Here is a 20483-nt window from a genome sequence, read left to right as displayed (position 1 = left end):
TCATGCATGACAGACAACTAATGCCTAGGGCATGTATGATAGTGATGGATGATGGCCATGATATTGACGATGCATGCGAATCCCTATATGCCATGTACTCTATGCACATGATTGCACGATCCATGTTATGAGGATCAATTTGATGTCAAATGATGTCTATGATAATGATGATACATGTTAGAACTTGTGTACCACCATAACCTATGCACCTTATGTATGTGTGTGTTATAGGAGCCCTGGTGGCCATTTATTAAGTATTCACAAGAGGTATAGGGTCTCAGTGTGCTATTGAAGACACTTAAATGTATGGACCTTTGTGTCACATTGGCTATTCTTGTGTTTAAGCTGAGTATTGTTTATATCTGATAGTCATGCTAGTGTACCTAGTCTAGTAGGACACACTAATAATATGCTTAGTATAACATTATGATACATGCCCATACGCATCATTTGCATGCTTGTTATGAGGAGTGATTGATCATAACATGTGCCATTGGGCTGGTTATTTATGGGACTCCCTGATAGACGAAGTTGTCTCACATGAGCGCACGGTACACGCAGGATTAGAGGTGCACATCAGACTGAGTCAGATCGGATTTAAGCTAACCTGATTCAGTCCAAAATTTACCTAGACTGACCCGAATTCAATTCGATCTGAGACCAAGTCTGAAACATAGGACTCGAACCGACCCGACACACGATTGGCCTGACCCAAACAGAGTCCGACTCAGTCAGGGAAATCGAGTCAGATCAGGTTGGGTGCAATTCAAATCGTTAAAAATGGTGAAAATCATTATCTCATTACTATTTTTGATGTGGTCCATTTGAGCTTTAGATATGATTTATTTTTTTACAAATGATCTAAAATGACCATGAAAAATGGATAAACGGTATGGATATAATAAATACATCATTGTGGGGCCCATATAAGGTTGATATCATTTGAGTTGTTTGTACATCTCGGAGCTCGAGGCGCTGCAGCGTGTTGTGCACGATAGCTACCTCATGCCTATAGCGTGTTGCGCACGAAAGGTACGAAGGTCTGATCATGGGATATGTGTTATATCCAAACTGTCCATCCATTTGGCGAGCTCGTTTTAAGGCTTGTGATAAAAAATAAGATAGATCTGACTATCAACTGGACCACACTGGAAAAAGCATTGGGACCACACTAAAAATCATTCTTTGTTGTTATTTGTGGTGTGGTCCAGATGATCTTTGGATTTGATCCATCTTTTGGATAATGCTCTAAAATGATCTCTAAATATATATCAACAGTGTAGATATAATAAATACATCACTGTAGGGCCATATAACTTTGATCTCCTTTGAACCATTTGTACAACTCGCAGCTCGAGGAGTGTCAGTGCACTAAAGACGAGTCATCTTGGCACAACACGTACCTATAGCTAGCCACACATAGCTGTGTGTGGTACACCAGCAAGTATTTTCTTATTTTACATAGTAAACACTGTTGGGGCCCACCTTGAATGCATGTGGTTTATCCACGCCGCCCATTCGAGTTTGTGTATATGCCCTCTCTTTTGCCGTCTAATATCATCTCAGCCTTTGAAAATTGATGGCTCTGATCGCAGTTGGTGACAAGATTCCCGATGGTACCCTCGCCCACTTCGACGAGGAAGATAAGATCCAGCAGGTTTCGATTCACTCCCTCGCTGCCGGTAAAAAGGTCATCCGATTCTGAGTTCCTGACACCTTCACCCCAACGTGTAGCATGCAGCATGTGCTAGGTTTCATTGGACCCAATCTCAAAGGTTTGCTCTCTTGGTTGATGACCTCAAGGTGAAGGTTGCCGATATCAAAGATGGTGGAGAATTCAGTCTCCAACACCGAAGACATCATCAAGGCTCTTTGAGTAATTTCTAGACCCATCTAGGTTCTACTCCACTTCTAATAGTCTTTCCTTCTTATGCTTTTGAGCCCTTCATGAAAGGGCTTTGGATCTGTTGACGTTTGGTTGGGGTTCCATAGTTGTGGTGTTTTATCAGTAGTTGGATTGTATGAAATAATTGGTGTGCTTCTTTCACATGGTTATGTATGAAATTTGTATTGGATGGGATGTTTAGGAGAGATGTTGGGGCTTTGGCCCACCCATTTTGGGTGAAAAAAACCCAAAATTGATGCATATTCAAAGCTAAAGTGGACCATACCATAGGGAAAAGTAGAAGTGTCGATAAGAGATACTCCAGATCGGGTAGGATCGGATCGAGTTTTCGGGTCGGGTCAGGTTAGATCAGGACCAACCCAAACTCGACCTAAAAAGATTTTGGATCTGGATGGAGCTACCCGATCAGCACCGATCCAGACCGTCGGTTCGATTCTGATCGGGTCAGATCCATTAGATTGGGTCTATTTTGCCCAGCTTTACGCAGGATTGATGCATGATCAGATTGTATGACTCATGCATCTTGCATTGTGTGATATGGTTACTATGTACATTAGCAACATCAGGGTGATGACCTCCACAGGCATATCATGGATGGTAGGATTGGATATCAAAAATACTTGGTTCTAAACACTAGGGTGCAATGATGTCATTGGGTGAAAGGCCTCGAACCCTTATGGTACTAGGAGGATGCTTCAACGTCGAGACTGAGTGGATGCATGAGCCCACGAAGGCCGTATACCAGTAGGCAGCGTCTCCCACTGTGTCGTGGTCAGTTGGAAGGGGATGTGACCTTACCCGCCTGAGTGAGGGGGCAATGTCTAGGTTGAGTTTGACCAGCTTGAGGAATGGGTCCGCTATCGACGAGCCGTGCCTGATATTGGCAGGAGGATAGTGAGGTCTCTTTCACTTACCCAGTTGTGTGCTCGGATAGGGGTGGCAAGCTGCATAGAGTGTACTAGACCCCAGAAATTATCCAGAGAGGAAATTGTACTGATATGTGGATCTTGATGAGGACTGGCATGCTTGTATTGCATCTTGCATATGACATCAGCCATGTAGGCCTTGCACCGCATAGCCTTAGTATGGCTGACAACATTGTACTAGACCCCAGTGATTTTCAAAGATGTACGATACTGATATTGTGACGCCCCGTCACTATTGCACACGTGGGCGGACGTTGATGTGGGTGGGGCCTAAGGCCTGGGCGAGCTACCAGTGGTTGACAGACTACTGTGCTGGAAGGCTACTATGCATACAGTGGGGTGGAACCTTGTCCCACATCGGAAGCGTTGTGGTGGTTATAGGTGGACTTACTAAGTAGGAGTTGCGTACACAATATTTGACTCATTCATCCATTCATTCACTATCCACTCGGGCTGGTGGTGCGCAACTAAATCATTATGTGAACCTTCGCTATGGCCATGATATTAGTTGGGTATGTGACCAACCTGAGATCAGGAGTTTACCACATTGAGTCTAGCTATCTAAATTTAGCTGTAGGTCTGGTTTAGATAGAAGTCCCTTATGATGAACACCACAGCTTGTGATACCACGTACTATCATCTTGACTCCACATGCTAGCTCTGCCATCGCCCTTTCATCATATGTCATATAGTAGAAAATGAAATTTGATTATCTTGTTCATGCTGATTGGCTATTTTAATGATTCATGGTCATTTGTTATAAGGCCCGTATCCTAGTCCATACCATTTCGTAGACTATCGCGATCCTTCCTGTTGAATTCTGACAACTTGCGATCTGTAAACTGTGTTTGTGCGCAACCTTAAGTCACATCGCATAGATCTGAGTCAGCTTAACTTAAAACTTGTACCCTAGCGACCACGTCATCGCCGTGGTTCCAACACCACATCTTACGCACCGATGCAATACCTAGGCCAGGAGATGTGGGCCTGTATTTATCTCGAAGAAACGCTGCGCATTTACAAATCCTGAGAGAATCTCTACAACCCATCCCATCAATCAGTCAAGTTAAGTACACATCCCATCACATCCCATCTCTAGCCCATGGTTTCTTTCTTTCCAAGACAAGCAACCTACCTAAGTCAACTCTCAAGTCAAGTACATGCATCACTCACACCCATCACCTCTCTCTTACAACCACTCTCTCTCTCTCTCTCTCTCTCTCTCTCTCTCTCTCTCTCTCTCTCTTTCTCTACTCATTTTCCTAAGCACCAAGAGAGGTGGATATCCAAGCATTCCCAAGGAGAGAGAGCTTGGTGTACGGCCCACTTCCTACCCCAAGATCCCTCATCCTACCCCTTCAACCTTCATCAACCTTCATTAAAGAGAAAGCCAAGGAGTTTGGCATTCCATATAACCAAGAAGATCCAATGGTGGGTGTTTTGTAGGGTTAGGATTTTTTGATGATGGGCTAAGTGGGGCCTACCGATTGATGGTATGGATCCTACTTTGGACCTTAGGTGTGGCAGATGGCCCACCATGATTCATATATCCATCCCATGATGGGGCCATTCTCCATAGACCTCATCATGATATTCAATTTCCTTGTATGAAAAGGGTTATCTAGACCTTGCATTTTGGTGAAGAAGGGATCTCCACCGTTAATTTTAATTGGTGGGCCCATATGTAATGGGACCCACTTGATGTATGTTGTAATGCATTAAAGGGAGGGCCCATAGTGTCGGGGTCCTCCATCACACGATTCTCCTTCTCTCTCCTTTTCCCCTTTTTGCGGCCCGCCTTGATGAATGGATTAGATCTACATCGTCCATCAATGGGCCACGTGTACGTGGGGCCACCTTGATGTATGTGGTTGGTGAGCAACGTGTACATGGACCCCACCTTGATGGATGTATTGCATCCCTACCGTCCCACCATGGGACGTCCAGTAGCATCTATTGCTAGACCATATGAAGAGAAAAGACTACAAAAATCTATCTATCAGACGGACCACACTGCAAAAATTAGCGGAGGATTGAACGTCTACCATTAAAACCCATTTAGGGTTCTAAAAGTTTTGGATCAATATGAAATTTGTTTTCCCCCTTAATTCAGTTCTTTGTGACCTAATGAATAGATTGGAAAATAAACATTATGGTGGGCCCTAGAAATTTTAAATGGTGAAAATGATTATCTCCACTGCTATTTGTGGTATGGTCTAGATGATCTTTCAATGTGATTCATTTATTGGGTAATGCTCTAAAATGATCTCTAAAAATAGATGAATGGTGTAGATAGTCCCGCTAGGACGATGGGCCCACTTGATGTATATGTGGCCCATTGTTACGGCCCATCTTGATGTATATGAGGCCCATTGTTGTGGCCCATCTTGACGTATATGAGGCCCATTGTTGTGGCCCACCTTGATGTATATGAGGCCCGTTGTTGCGGCCCTTCTTGATGTATATAAGGACCATGAGTGAGGCCCAAAGAGATGTATGTGAGGCCTTTGTGTAAGGCCTAATGTGATGTATATGAGGTCCATTGCAATGTGTGATTCCATCATGATGTATGTAATAATGTTTTTGATAGGCCATGCCTTGGGAGCAATGATGGTTTGATGTCCACATTCTAAAAGCAATGATGGTTAGATGTCTGCATCGTAACTCTCCCTAGGGCCCATTGTTAGGCTCATCTTCCCTTACTGGGCTAACCTAAACCATTGGGCCCCCATTAATGACGAAACTTTCCATAGTCCTTTCAAGTGGACCCCACCTTAGGATATATGATATGCTAGTACCTCGAATAGATTATGATAATCTAACATGGACCACTCCATATAGACTTTATACCGATCGCCCCTATTCTTGTAAGTGGCATGCCGGGTAAGACCGATCATCGCATGCTATATCTGATAATCATGATAGTGTACTTAGTCAGTAAGACACACTAAGAATATGCTTAGTACAGCATCATGATACATGCCCATAAGCATCATTTGTATGACTGTTATCAGGAATGTTTAATAATAGCATCACTGTTGGGCTGAGACATTTACAGGACTCCTTATGAGACGGAGTGCCCCACATGATCGCGCAGTACATGCAAGACTGATGCATGACTAGATGGTATGACTCATGCATCTCGTATTTGTGTGACATGATCACTGTACGCCCTAGCGACATCAAGATCGTGGCCTCCATAGGCACATCATGAATGGCCGGATTGGATACCGAAAATATTGGCTCTAGCACTGTAGGCACATATGATGTGCTTGGGTGAAAGTCTCAGAACCTTTTTGGTACCAGGAGAAGCTTCAACGTCGAGACCGAGTGGATACATGAGCGCACGAGTGCCGAATACTAGTAGGTCGCGTCTCACATTGTGTCGTGGTCGGTTGGAAGGGGGTGTGGCCTTATCCGCTCGAGTGAGGGGGTTATAAGCCAGGATAAGTTTGACCAGTTCGTAAATGGGTCCACTATACAAGAGCCAGGTAGGTATTGGCAGACTATTGGTTAGGTGGATAGTGTGATCTCTTCCACTTGCTAGGCTATGTGTCTAGGGAGGCGGCAGTCAGTGTGAAGTGTACTAAACCCCGATGATATCATAGAGAGGAACTGTACTGATATATGTACTTGATATGAGGACTGCATGCTTGCATTGCATGTTGCATATGACATTTGGCTACATGTGCCTCACATCGCATGGCCTTGGTATGGCCGATAGCATTCATGCCTTGCATCACATAGCCTTGGTACAACTGATAGTATTCATGGACTTACCAGCATATTTCTGCATTACTTTGATATTGCATACGTGGCACTTTCCTTGTGCACACACTTACACCACCCTCTTAGCTTTTCATAAGTTTATGCACAACCGTTGCGTGTAGGTAGCGTTGGATAGCAGTAGCGCTGAGGCGGGAGTGCATGGCAGATTATTTTGGAGCTTTTTGATCACCTTGTATTTCCCTTTTCGAATTGTACTCAAAATTTCTGATATAGTGGATATTGAAAAGGCCGAGCTCTAAGTCGTAGAGGGGGGGTGAATAGGACTATGCTAAATTAAACATAAATGCAAAATTACAAAGACAAACAAAGATAGATAGTAGAATTATAAGCAACCTCAAATGTACAAGTATTGAGAGATTGATACAAACTGAGTTCTAAGGATAACCTTACACCAAAAACCAAGGTTTATCGTAGGACAACCTTACTAGAACGTTGGTAAGTATCAAAAATTCAAACTTAGAAAGAGGCAAAGGAAATAAACTAAGTTATTACAACATTCACCAGAAGTGCATAAAAGGAAATTACACCATTCACCACAAATGCATAAAGTAAATTACAACATTCACACACATAAACAAATACTATCATCCGCCACAACTCCAGGAATTATAGTGGTTCGTTTATGTGTACACCAACTGTTAGCAAACAACCACATAACTACTCCACTCCCAATATCCACACTCTCGGAATATTAGCTTTCACTGTGAAATAAGGTTTTCCAAGGTTCACCTTAAAACCTTCATAATTGTGTCTTTCAAATGGGCTTACACAATTACAAAAACCCCACAATGAGTTTTTCCTGGCTGAATCTCATAAACCACAAAAGCAGAAAGTTAAAATACTTATCTGAAGATTCTGATGTAGCCCGATAGAATCAATTCGATGTAGATGTAGATATTCAATGTCCAATCTCACAAATGAAAGGGTTCTAGGCCTAAATGATTTTTATATTAAATCAACCTGGGCCAGCTTGATTTGATTTTGATCTCAAAGAGGGTAAAATCACAATTCCCTTCTTTAATGAAATAGAGTTAAATGGAGATCACAAAATCAAATACAAAAAGCTATTTAAGAGAATCTAAAATGAACACAATATAGCTTAAAAATTGCAGGAACTTATCTCTTAGAGTGATGGCTTGATAATGCTTGAAATGAATGAAAAAAATCTGAGATTTGTCCTCTATTTATAGGTGAAAATACTATTCACTCGATTGGTCTTAAGGTCAGTTCGACTGGTTGAAGGACCAACTACATTTCAAAATTTCTGGCGCGATAAGATAAGATCGTTACTCAACTGGTCGAGTGGCTTGCTCAACTGGTTGAGTGGCCTACTCAACTGGTCAAGTGGAACCAAAAAACCTTTGTGGACTTTGAGTCGAGTACTACACGACTGGTTGAGCACTGTTCACTCGACTAGTCAAGGGTCCAATAGAAAATTCTGAAAATTCACAACAAATCTTAGACTAGTCGAGAAACTTCTTGGACTAATTAAGCCAGTGCTTAGACTAGTCGAATAAAGACTAGGACTAGTCGAGGAAATGACCTATAAACTTATGTAATGACGCAAATAAAATATGCAATGAATACGACCTAACATATGGTCAATCTAGGGTCATCCATACCTTGTTTGTGAGTTTGAACCATTAAAACATTGATCGCTTCAGTAACTCATTCACTTAAAATACATGATACTTGTATTCCAATTCTTGAACCTGAGCTTGAGCTAGGGCTTGAGTTCTTGATTCTTTAAAGTAATAACAATGAGTTTTCAACTTGAACTTTTGTTCTGGCACTTGAACTTGTAATCCTTGAACTTCGACAACGTTCTTCAACTTGAATATGTAGAAAAGTTTGGTGATGACGAAGATGACTCACAATGCATGAAGTTGATCTATCCATCTTATCAAAACAAGATATAGATTCTAAGTAGTTTGGCACAACAAAATTTGACAACTCCGGGTGCTAAATTTACAAGATAGCATTTACAATTTCCCCCTTTATCAAATTTGTGACAAAACTAACTAAAGAATCATGCACCAGTTCAATAAAGAATACCGGTCATGCTATAACAACTCCCCTCAATCAGGGCGAGGTGATCTGTAGAACCTGTATTAATTAAATACATATTGTTAAAAAATACACTTTCATATATTCTTCAATCACAGATCTCCCCAACAATCATCATATAGCATATATCATCAAGAATCATATCACATTCTCCCCCTTTTTATCACAATATGACAAAGGAAAGAAAAATAAATATATGATTTAATTAAGAAGATATGAGAAGAATATGAGATAAGAGAGTGAATAGCATAAACATGTTATAAATTAGCATCCAAATATCATCATTAAGCATAATAACATGTTCAAAATATCATCATGAAACATAAACCAAACATGTCCAAGTACTATTCAAGCATAAGTAAAGTTAAGAGTTATTACAAACCCAACATGAATAACTACTAGTCAGAACTAGAAGATGGATTAATTTGATGTAATCCCTTGTTAATGTGTCAAAGGTATTTGCGCATATATTTGATTTGAGTCTCTTGGAAGACATGTAAACCTTCCATCTTTTCCTCTAAGGTTTTCAACCACTCATCAAAAGCAGATGGCTGAGAATCAGGATCAACCCCTGGATCAGATTCTAAATCATCATAGATATTATCCATAGTCACATCATCAGGGGGTAGAGCATCTTCCTCTCCAACTTCTTCAGTAGCTCCTCCAGCATCCCTATCAACTTGGCCAAGAGCCAACTTCAAATTCATCTTGTTAATGTTGGAATTGTTAAAAGGAAGATGGGTAATAGGAGCTTCTCCAGTAGGCATGACCATAAGACAATGAATAGCAAGGGTGGTCATTAAGTAAGCGAAAGGTATATTGCTATGGCCCGGATGGAGACGAAATTGAATTATCATATAGCAAATTAGAGATGGAAGACACATTTGAATACCAGAAACAACTGAGTGAAGAATGTGTACCAAGAAAGAAGTTAATTCAGTCTTGTTACCAGATCTCGGGCAAACATTCAAGATAAAGATATGATGAAGAATTCTGTATCTGGGTAACTTATGATTGGATCGGAGCGCAATCCTGGAATCCCAATCTGAGTCCATGTTGCATAAAACTTTGGTTAACATTCGTTTCTCAAATTCATTTAATTTCTCAAACAATGTGGTAATTGGAATCCCTTCATAATTAACAGGAATATCCATTAAGTTAGAAATCAAGTGACGATCTATTGAAAATGTACCTTCTCTAAACATAATAGTGAAGGTTAAAATTTCAATAAACACATCATCAATGCAAGCAAACATGGCCTGAGAAATGGACCGATATGCGGGTCCGCCCCAATTCAATATATTAGCCCATCCTACAGCCTCAAGGAGGGGAACGATATTGAAAGGACTCAAATGGTTAGAATTGACAGTTCGCTCAACAATGACGTTGCAGAGATGAATATCCCACACATATTTCGGGTCCTCTTTGGTGGTTGAAGAGTACGCACCGAAATAGGTGTGGAACGGGAAGAAGAAGGACCACGAGTGGTTCTCTTCTTATATATACCTTCCATTTCAAGATGCACAAAATGAATACAAGAAGAGAATAGAGGGTTTCACACAAATTAGATTTTTTTAGCAAGATAACTAAAGAAACCACTAGAAGCCTTGAAATAAACTTCAAAATCAAGAAAATAGAAGTGCAAAGATCCTAAATCCGAAAGGAAAATGGAAAGATGCACTCACCAAGTTACAATCGAAGGTGGGTTCAACCAGTCGTGAAAGGGGCTATTGGAGAAGATGAAGAAAGCGAAGAAAAAGTGGTTTTTCTCATCTTAAAAGCACCCTACACGCGCTACTCGACTGGTCATGTACATACTCGACCAGTTGTGCCACGACTGGTCGAGTGTGTACTCGACTGGTCGTAGACCCAAAAATGTGCAATTTTATTAATTTTTGAAATATAATAAATTTTTTAAAATAACAATATACAATATGATACAAGAAGACATAATAATTTCAAATCACATTACTCATACCAATATCCATTTTCAATTTAGCGAACCTGTTTCTATCAAGTGGCTTTATGAAAATATCTGCAAGTTGATTTTCAGTTCGAACATAATCTAATGAAATAATTTTATCTTCCACTAATTCACGAATGTAATGATATCTGATGACAATATGCTTAGTTCGTGAATGCTGGATTGGATTTTTAGAGATGTTAATTGCGCTAGAGTTATCACAATATAGAACCATAGAATCTTGCACAAATCTGTAATCATTTAACATCCTCTTCATAATCATTTAACATCATTTTCATCCACACAAGTTGAGTGCATGCATTACCAGCTGCAATATATTCAGCTTCAACTGTGGATAGCGATACAGAACTCTGTGGTCCCAACATAAAAACATCCACTGCTAGTAGACTTGTGGTCATCAATATTACCAACCCAATCAGCATCCGTATAACCGGCTAATTAAATATTAGTATCATGTGGATACCAAAGGCCAAGATTGGCTGAACTTGCCACATATCTCAAAATATGCTTAACAGTAATCAAGTGGGATTCTTTAGGATCAGATTAATACCTAGCACAAATACCTACACTGAATGCTATATCCGGTCGGCTCGCAGCTAAATATAAAAAACTACTTATCATACTGCGATATAACTTAGGATCTACACTTTTAGCTATTGAATCCTTAGAGAGCTTAAGTGTCTAACTCATAGGAGTATCGTAGTTTTTACCACTCTCAAATGCAAACTTTTTCACCAAGTTTAAAGCATAGTTGGTTTGAGAAATAAAGATCCCATCAGCAACCTGTTTCACTTGCAGACCTAACAAGTAGTTCAATTCTCCTACCATGCTCATTTCAAACTTGGACTTCATCAATTCTGCAAACTCAACAGACATGTTTGAACTAGCAGATCTATAGATAATGTCATTAACATATATCTGTACTATAAGAATGTGATCATTGTATTTCTTTATGTAACGACCTTGGAATTTTTGTGCTAATCTTTCCTTAAGTAGTTGTTTTTGGGGTAATTAGCACTATACTCGATTGCTTGTGAAATTCGCATCAATCACTTTAAATTGTATCTGCATGGCTCTAAACATGTAGATTAGTTAGCGCTACGTTACTCTGAAATCTGGGATCCATCGCTAAATCCAGTTGTTCTGGAGATTTTTTGGAAGATCTGGATCGGACCTGGACCGCGCATCGAAAGTCCGATAGCGATGATCTTAGGCTGTTACGGTCACCGAGTTGGGCTTGACTATCACCTCGAAAATCAAGTCCATCTGATGTTCTGGGTCGATTTTCTTGAGTTTGGAGTGAAGAGTGTGAGAACGGTTGAATATTTAATATGTTTTTATGAAATCTGAGTCGTGTTGCTTGCGGGATGATTTTAAGCTATCTGACCGTTGGATTCTGACCCAATTTCACCCTCTGATCAAGATAGGTGGCCCAGGCATATCCTAGTGCTTGTGGACCTGATCGAGATCCCGTGACCGTTGAATTGAGTGTGGTCCGCCACGGCTGATCTGAAGAGCCGGTCGGTACGAAAACTCAGCCTGACCTAGATCCATGGTCAATGAGCTTAAGTCCGACCTTTCGTGGTTATAGGCCTACCAGAAGTGCTTCGTTGGATCGAGAGAGGCTTACTTTGGTTATAACCTAAGTATACCTTGTCCCTAGGGTTATTTTCATTAAGAATAGGCCTATTTATAGTCCTTAAACCCTAGCCCTCTTTTCCATACGAATTTTTCTCTAACCCTAGCTTGGAAAGAGAGTGGAAAAGAGAGAGAAAGTGAGAAAGATAAGTTGGTGAATCATCTTGGTTTCTTCCTTGTTCTTCTTCATCTTTGAACCTTCACTTTGAATCGTTCTTCTGACGGTTCTGAGTTCTTTTGGGGTAAGTTAACCTAACCCTAACCTGTGTTAGAGCTTAGATTAGTCTTGGTGTTGTTGTATCTCATTTCTATCCTTCTTTTAGGGTATTCTATCGCCGTTGACGAAGACAACTCGTCTAAATCAGTTCGGTGGTTCTTTCTTCGCTTAAGGTGCGGACTTTAAGTGTATAGGTTATGGTTTTCAAGGCTTTCAACCCCAGTTAGTGATTTATTCTTGTTGTGGATGAGATTTCATATGTCAAATGTTGTGTTTACATTGCTTTCCTGATATGCATGTGTTATTTTGAGATTTGTGTATTCTATGGGTATTTATAAAGTACCGTATACGTATAAAATATGCACTTATATTTGCCATGATTATTTGTCATGTATGTATGCTAGATACCTGTATGACAACTCCTTGGTAAAAGGAATTGTCTAAATGCATGTATTTCAACATACGTCATGTATGTTGTTCCATGTATGCTAAGTGTTTGTAGAAATGCATGAATGATCTAAAGTGTAACTTATTACACTTATTGCGGGCGTTGAGAAGTGATTCTCAATACTCCCTTTGATGTGCATGATTTCCTTTATGCAAGTTACATTCCATGTTATTTAAATTCAAGCATTACATATGCTTACATTTATGTTAAGTTGAGATTCTTCAGATGTGTATGTACCATGATTTAAGTCGCTGTTCCATTACTGTTTTGCAATCCATATGAATATCTGTAGTAGTGTAAGGTGTTTGGGACTATGCCTTAGTCCAGGAAATCGGTAATTGACACTACATTCGTGGTTGAGGTTGCTTTCGCCACGTAGGACGTATGAGATGAACCCGAGCCGTATTAGAGTTGTCGACAGTGGTTTGGCCACGCGAAGTGTTTGCGCACTCTATGTCGTTCAACTCAACGTGCGCTCGTGCTAGTCGAGTTCGTCAAGTAACCCGATTATCCGATGTATGTTCACCATGTATGGACGCTATTGCTTGAATCTATGATACCGAACTTACCAGTGAAATTCTATTAACCATGGTACTTGATCCACTAAGACTCATGAGCCGGACATGGTGGTATGGGACACCGTGGTTGAGCTGTCGGCCTATGCTGGGGTGACGAGCCTCCCCGTAGTAACCAGTGAGCAACTAAATTCGTGAGCCGATTATGGTGGTATGGGACACTATATTTGTGCTGTCGGCCTACATTGATTGGTGATGAGCCCTTTGTAGTGACCTCGAGCATACCTGGATACTGCAATGAGGTGACGAGCCGAACTGTGGTAGTAAGGGCATGAAAGGGTGCATTGATTGGTGACGAGCCCTTTGCTACGACCTTAAATATATGATCGTATGAGATGTCTAGGATTGACGACCCTAGTATGGATCACTGTTTGAATGGTGACATGAGGAAGGTATCTTAGCTTCCCAATCCTGCTATGTGAAAATGGACTAATAATAACTCGGTAATCATATCCATGCACCACATTTGCATGTGCTTTGTAGATGTGGCGCACTTTGAGGTGATGTCATGCGTAACGTAAGATGAAGACGCTGAGGGTGTACGCGTGAGGGCACGCATCATATTGCATACATCCTCGCATTAAACAAGAGTACTTAGGATTTATTTAATTGTTCTGCTTTATCATTACTGTTTGATTGAACTGATAACATGTTAACCAGTGCCTTATTGTTCCACTGAGTTGATCACTCACTCCCACGTTTCTGGAGCGGTGTTAAACACCCACCAAACTCTGTCTTAGGCTCTGATGTTGCAGATGTGGATGCGACTTCTGAGGCAGAGCGGGAGCTGGATGATGATGAGGCTGCCTTCTCCTATATGCAGTTTTCAGACGGGTTCTAGCGAGCCTCGGTCTGATGTGCGGGTTTATGGGATTATTTTTGGGAACTCAAATGATGTAACTTGATACTTAATTTTTGTAAAGTAACACTTTCAGTGTGACCTGGTTTGTATATGTACTTCAGGGATTTACACTTGTACACATATTTCTCTATAAGTCTTCCGCTTGCTTTATTCACTTATCCCTGAATCATATCTGTGTTTGGCTTAATCTATTCCATGTTTTATGCACTAATATAGTCAACATACATTCCTCATTAAATATGTTGCATAAGTGATGTTTTGGAACTCGGGAGCTGAGTTATGCTCGACCCCCGAATTTCAGGGCGTTACAAGTTGGTATCAGAGCATGATCTGGATTAAACCGGACCTGGGTTATGGTCACACACCGTACGTTGTCGTCACTTTAGTGTATTTGGGTATGGGTCTATCATCGCTTTGTGTTTGTGCTCCGTAGCTTCTATCGGCGAAAGTTTCTTGAAAACCTTCACCGAGATCGAGTCTGTACTCCTACCTGATCACACACAGCGACCCGAAACCTTTCCTAGACCCTCTATTAAGGAGTTTAGATGGTCTATCTCCCCTTTTCCACCTTTAAACCTTCCAGAAATCGTTATTTGAATCAGATTTCTGTCAGAATGACCCGATAGGCATCAATCTATGCAAGGGGCCAATCGGGGCATTTCCAGTGGGGCCCAGGGGGGACCCACACTTTTCCGAGCATGAGGGACCAGGAGGGCCTCGCCAAAACGGCAATGCATCACCGGACTATCCAGAGACCGGCGATGCCATCGCTGGTTCGACGAGGGATCGCCGGTCAGCGGGCCTGGCGGGCCGGGCCGATCGTTCCTAGGCCTAATGTGGCCCACCTATCCATGGTTCCACCTTTTAAGCTCTTTCTTTTACCTATTTCCTTCACAAAACCCACTCCCAAGCTCTCCCTTTCTTCAAAACCCTCTCCAAATCCTCTCAAATCTCTCCCTAATCTCCTTATTCCTCCATATTTCGTGCAAACCCATCACCCCATCTTCAAATCCTCCCTTCCATTGCTGATTCCTCTTTCTTTCCTTCTCATTTGAGCCCTTGCATCCCTATTTGGCTCCTAGTGGTGTGGAAGCTTCACCATTTTCCTATTTCTCTCTTTCTCGCATTTCTCATGGCCCTCTTTGAGATTGTGACGGCCATCTTTTCCATTTCTTCTTTTCTTTCCTTAATGGGGAAGAAGAGAGAGCCCGTGGATGAAACCGGACCGAGCCGCCCAACCCGTGCACAGAGGCCGAGAGGTGCCGCAGCTAGCACGTCCGCCACGCGTGAATTCCACACAAAGCGGGACCTTGATCCTCGAGCTCCCGTTAGTAGGACTTTATTGGTGGAGTTGTCGTATGGAGTCTATGAAGGCCGTGGAGTCCTTTTTGAGGCTCATGTTGATTCGCGGCTCTTTGGTGAGTTTATGTTGTTGGAGCGCCTAGAAGGGGCTGGTTGGGGTCCCTTGTTCGAAGGCGAGTATCGCGCTAATGCTAACACTGTTCGCGCCTTTTATACGAGTATTATTGATCCTTTGCTGGAGCCTCTGCAGTTCAAGATTCCTTGTGGTAGCGGTCGAGTGGGTATTGTCAATGTTGCTTTGATATCCCGACTCCTGAAGGTGCCACTTGGTGAAGTGCATGCTAACGAGAAGAATGTGGACAGTATGTGCAAGAGGGATCGTCACACCCGATCCTTGTGTGGTCATCTGGTTGAATGGCAGCCGAATAGGAGTCTTTTGGCTTCCCACATGACAGACGACTTCCGTTTACTTCACCACATCTTTACGTTTAATGTATATCCAAGGTGGAGCAACCGCAGCGAGTGTACGCGCCTGATGGTGGATTTCCTATATCAGGTGGGGCAGGAAGCGAAGTTGTGTGTGCCGACATACGTCCTGCACCAGATTATTCTCATCGCTCGTTCGAGTAGAAGGACCGAGTCGCTCCCTTTAGCCGCCTCATTTGCAAGATCGCACATGAGTTTGGCTATAGGCTTGGAGCTGAGAAGCCAGTTCCTGTTCGTCATATCAATCTGAGGACTCTTAAGCTGATGGAGGTTGGTTCTGGTCGGCTTGCCTCAGAGGGTGAGGTTGAGTCTGAGAGCGATGATGAAGAGAGCTATGCTGAAGGTGGTGCGGAGTCTGAAGAAGAAACAGAGCAAGACGAGGAAGGAGATGAGGCAAAGGATTCGAGTGATAACTCTCCTCCTGTGGCGCCAGAGCAGGGTGCAGAGCAGATTGCCAGATATGCCCGTCTTACACGGCTTGAAGAAGGGCAAGCTGCTTTACGCCAGGATATGGTTGATCTTCGAGGCCTTGTTAAACATAAGTTTAAGAAAGTGTCTCAGACTCTGAAGTCTATCCTGTGTTGTTTGCAGGATAAGGGTGCTCCGCCTCCATCTCCTGATTCCGACGAGTAGCTGTCGTCGTGGCCGTCTTTTGATTTGTTTGTGTTTTTTTTTCTTTCTTTGTGTGTAGCCGTTGTTGGCTTGTAGTTGGAGTGTTGTAGTTGTTGTAGTTGTTTGTGGTGGTTGTAGTTACTGTGGTTGTTTGAAGTGTTAGATGTTGTTGTTTTCATGCTTTCCTAGTCGTGATTAATGTATTGCTGCACTACTTGTATTGCGACGATTTTGATTAATGGAATGCATGTTGTTTGCCTTTGGAGTTGTGCTGTGTTGTTGTGTGGATGGATTATGTGACTTAGAATCTGACAGGTTACATCCTCTGATGAATGTAGGGATGCCTCCTAAGGGTTCGAAGACTTCGGCCCATCTCTCTCTGATTAAGTTGCTTGCTGGGGTTCCTCCCTTGAGCGATAGCCAGTCGGATCCGCAGGCGGGTCCATCTCGTGCCGATGTTGAGTTGACACCGATGGCTCCTCCAGTCACACCCTCGGTTCCTGGGCCGAGCCGTGCACCTTCATCTACTCCACCTGTTGATAGGTTTGAGCAGATGATGTTGTTGATGCAGCAGCAGCAGATTCAGCAACAGCAGCAGCAGCAGGAGTTCCTCTCTTCCATGGCTGGCATCTTTGCTCAGTCAGTAGGGGCGACTCCACCTGTTTCACCTATGCCTCCATCTGGGAGCACCAGTGCCAGCGGCACATTGGAGCGATTCCAGCGCTTGCGACCTCCTACTTTTACGGGTTCTCATAGACCCGAGGAGGCCGAGTATTAGATAGACCGCATCTCTAAGATGCTGAGACCGCTGCACTGCTCTGAGGTCGAGCTGGTTGAGCTTGCCACCTTCATATTTGAGAAGGAGGCCAGTCTGTGGTGGGATAGTGTGCTTCGCACTGTCGAGGAAGGCTTTGAGTGGTCGTGGCAGGCATTTGAGGCGCGCTTCCACAAGAAGTATTTCCTGGTTACGTACCGACATGAGAAGGAGAGTGAGTTCCTTCGCCTCCGCCAGGGAGAGTTGTCGGTTACGGAGTATGAGAACCGGTTTACTGAGTTGGGGCGGTATGTTCCTTTGATCCTAGGTGATCAGCCGATGAGGATGCAGCGTTTCTCTGAGGGACTGAGACCTAAGATCCGATCGAAGATTTGCTGTGCTAGCATTTCTTCATATGCGGAGCTGGTGAGCATGTCCTTGCGAGCAGAGCAGGACGGAGATAGAGTGTCCCGCATGCGAGCACCGATGGTTCCTAGGCCGCGACCGGACTTTCAGGGTACACCTTTCCTCGGCAAGAGGCCGCGAGTTGATTCTCCTCCGAGGCGTTCAGCGCCGCCCACTCAGCAGATGAGAGCTGATCTTTGATGTTCCTATTGTGGGAAGATTGGGCACTTGGAGCGTTTCTGCTTCTCCCGTATGCGAGCAGGTGGTTTTACTCCATCGCAGAGGGTTAGCCGTCCGATGCCTCAGGTTATTTCTCCTCCTCCTCTTCAATCAGCACCAGCTCATCCATCCTTCAGACCTACAGTTCCTGGTTTCAGGCCACCTCAGCGGCCCATGGTTCCTCCGCCGAATCGTCAGCAGCAGGCTCGTGTTCATGCGCTTTCAGCTAAAGCGCCTATGTCTGACTTAGTGTCGAGGTCCTTTGAGGTGACAGCGCATATTGAAGGTATTCCCGTTTCTGTGTTAGTGGATACAGGGTCCACTACTTCTCTTATTTCTTATGCGGCAGTTAGGCATTTGGGTTTGAGATCTGTTCCTATGCAAGGAGTGACGCTTACTACCGCTACGGGGATGTCCTCTGCTTTAGGCAAGCGTTGTTTGGATTGTTTGGTCGATCTGGGAAGTGGATCGATCCGTGTTGATTTGCTAGTCGCACCGCTTTATCACTACGATGTTATTATGGGTATGGATTGGCTCACGAGGATGCAAGCTGAGATTGATTGTGAAGCGAGATCAGTGACGATCCATGGACCTGAGGGCAAGACTGTTACTTTCCCAGTTCAGGTCAGTTACCCTATTCGTATTGATTTTTATTCTTCTCTGTTGGAGAGTTCGACCGAATCGGCGTTGGTTAGTACGCCAGTAGTTCAGGAGTTTGAAGATGTGTTTGAGTCGATTCCTGGATTACCTCCTCAGCGTGAGATTGATTTTGCTATCGATCTTATGCCTGGTGCGGCGCCAATTTCTTTACCCACCTATCGTATGCCTCCTAGTGAAATGGAGGAGTTGAGGAAGCAGATAGATGGTTTGCTGGAATTGGGTTTTATTCGGCCCAGTGTATCTCCTTGGGGAGCACCTGGTTTGTTTGTGAAGAAAAAGGATGGTTCCTTGCGATTGTGTATTGATTATCGTAGGTTGAATCTGGTAACTGTGAAGAATAAGTACCCTTTGCCCAGGATTGATGATCTGTTTGATCAGTTGAAGGGGGCACGGTACTTTTTGAAGGTTGATCTGCAGTCAGGGTATCATCAGTTGCGCATCAAGGATGGGGACGTGCAGAAGACCGCTTTTAGGACCAGCTCCGGTCATTATGAGTTCCTTGTGATGTCGTTCGGTCTGACGAACGCACCGGCCGTGTTCATGGATCTGATGAACAGGGTGTTTCAGCCATTCCTGTTCCGATTCGTCAGTCTTTATCGATGACATCTTAGTTTATTCGGCGAGCCGGGCAGAGCACGAGGAGCACTTAAGAGCGGTTTTGGATACTCTTAGGGAGCATCAGCTTTTCGTACAGTTCAAGAAGTGTGATTTCTGGAAAGAGGAAGTCAAGTTCCTGGGACATGTGGTGTCCAAGGAAGGAATAGCCATCGACCTTGCCAAGGTAGCTGCAGTGCAGGACTTGAAGCAGCCTGGTTCAGTTACTGAGGTGAGGAGTTTTCTGGGTCTTGCAGGCTATTATCAACGCTTTATTCAGGACTTCTCGAAGATTGCCAGACCGTTGTCGCAGCTGACACGGAAAGATTTGAAGTTTGCTTGGAGTGAGCAGGCGGAGTTAGCTTTTCAAGAGCTGAAGGACAAGTTGACGTCCGCCCCTGTGCTAGTATTACCAGAGCAAGGGGTTAAGTATATTATATATACTGACGCCTCTCGCGTTGGTCTGGGTTGTGTCCTTATGCAGAAGGACAGGGTGATTGCTTATGCTTCACGTCAGTTGAGGAAACACGAAGAGAATTACCCTACGCAAGACCTGGAATTAGCAGCTGTCATCTTCGCATTAAAGCTTTGGAGACATTACCTTTATGGTGAGGAGTTCGAGCTCTTTTGTGACCACAAGAGCCATAAGTATATCTTCACGTAGCGTGATTTGAATATGAGGCAGCGCAGGTGGATGGAAACATTGAAGGACTTCAAGTTCAATGTTTCTTACCATCCGGGCAAGGCGAACCTTGTGGCAGATGCGTTGAGTCGCAAGAAGGCTTTGGAGTTTGCGGCTCTGCTGATGATAGCAGAGTAGGATATGTTGGAGTTCGTGCGCGATTTTGAGTAGAAGCTTACGGTGGTTGAGCCGTATGAGGTTATTGCACACTTTCGTGTACAGCCCGTTATCGACGAGAGGATCGTTGCAGCTCAGGCAGATGATGAGCTTTTGGTGAAGATGAGGTAGCGGGTTGGTACAGATGAGAACTCCGACTGGAGTGTTAGTTCTGATGAGGGCCTACGTTTTCGTGGCCGG

At 43.3% G+C, this 20483-nt stretch overlaps 1 pseudogene; it reads left to right on the top strand.

Moving 5' to 3' along the window:
* The first annotated feature begins 1524 nt into the window (after nt 1-1524).
* Nucleotides 1525-2138, top strand: LOC131218358 (peroxiredoxin-2-like; annotated as a pseudogene).
* Nucleotides 2139-20483: the final 18345 nt, after the last annotated feature.

The sequence above is a fragment of the Magnolia sinica genome, chromosome 11 (assembly GCF_029962835.1).
Source record: "Magnolia sinica isolate HGM2019 chromosome 11, MsV1, whole genome shotgun sequence".
Lineage (NCBI taxonomy): Eukaryota > Viridiplantae > Streptophyta > Magnoliopsida > Magnoliales > Magnoliaceae > Magnolia > Magnolia sinica.
Note: the sequence above shows the minus strand (reverse complement) of the source record. Positions and strands in the feature narration are given on the sequence as shown.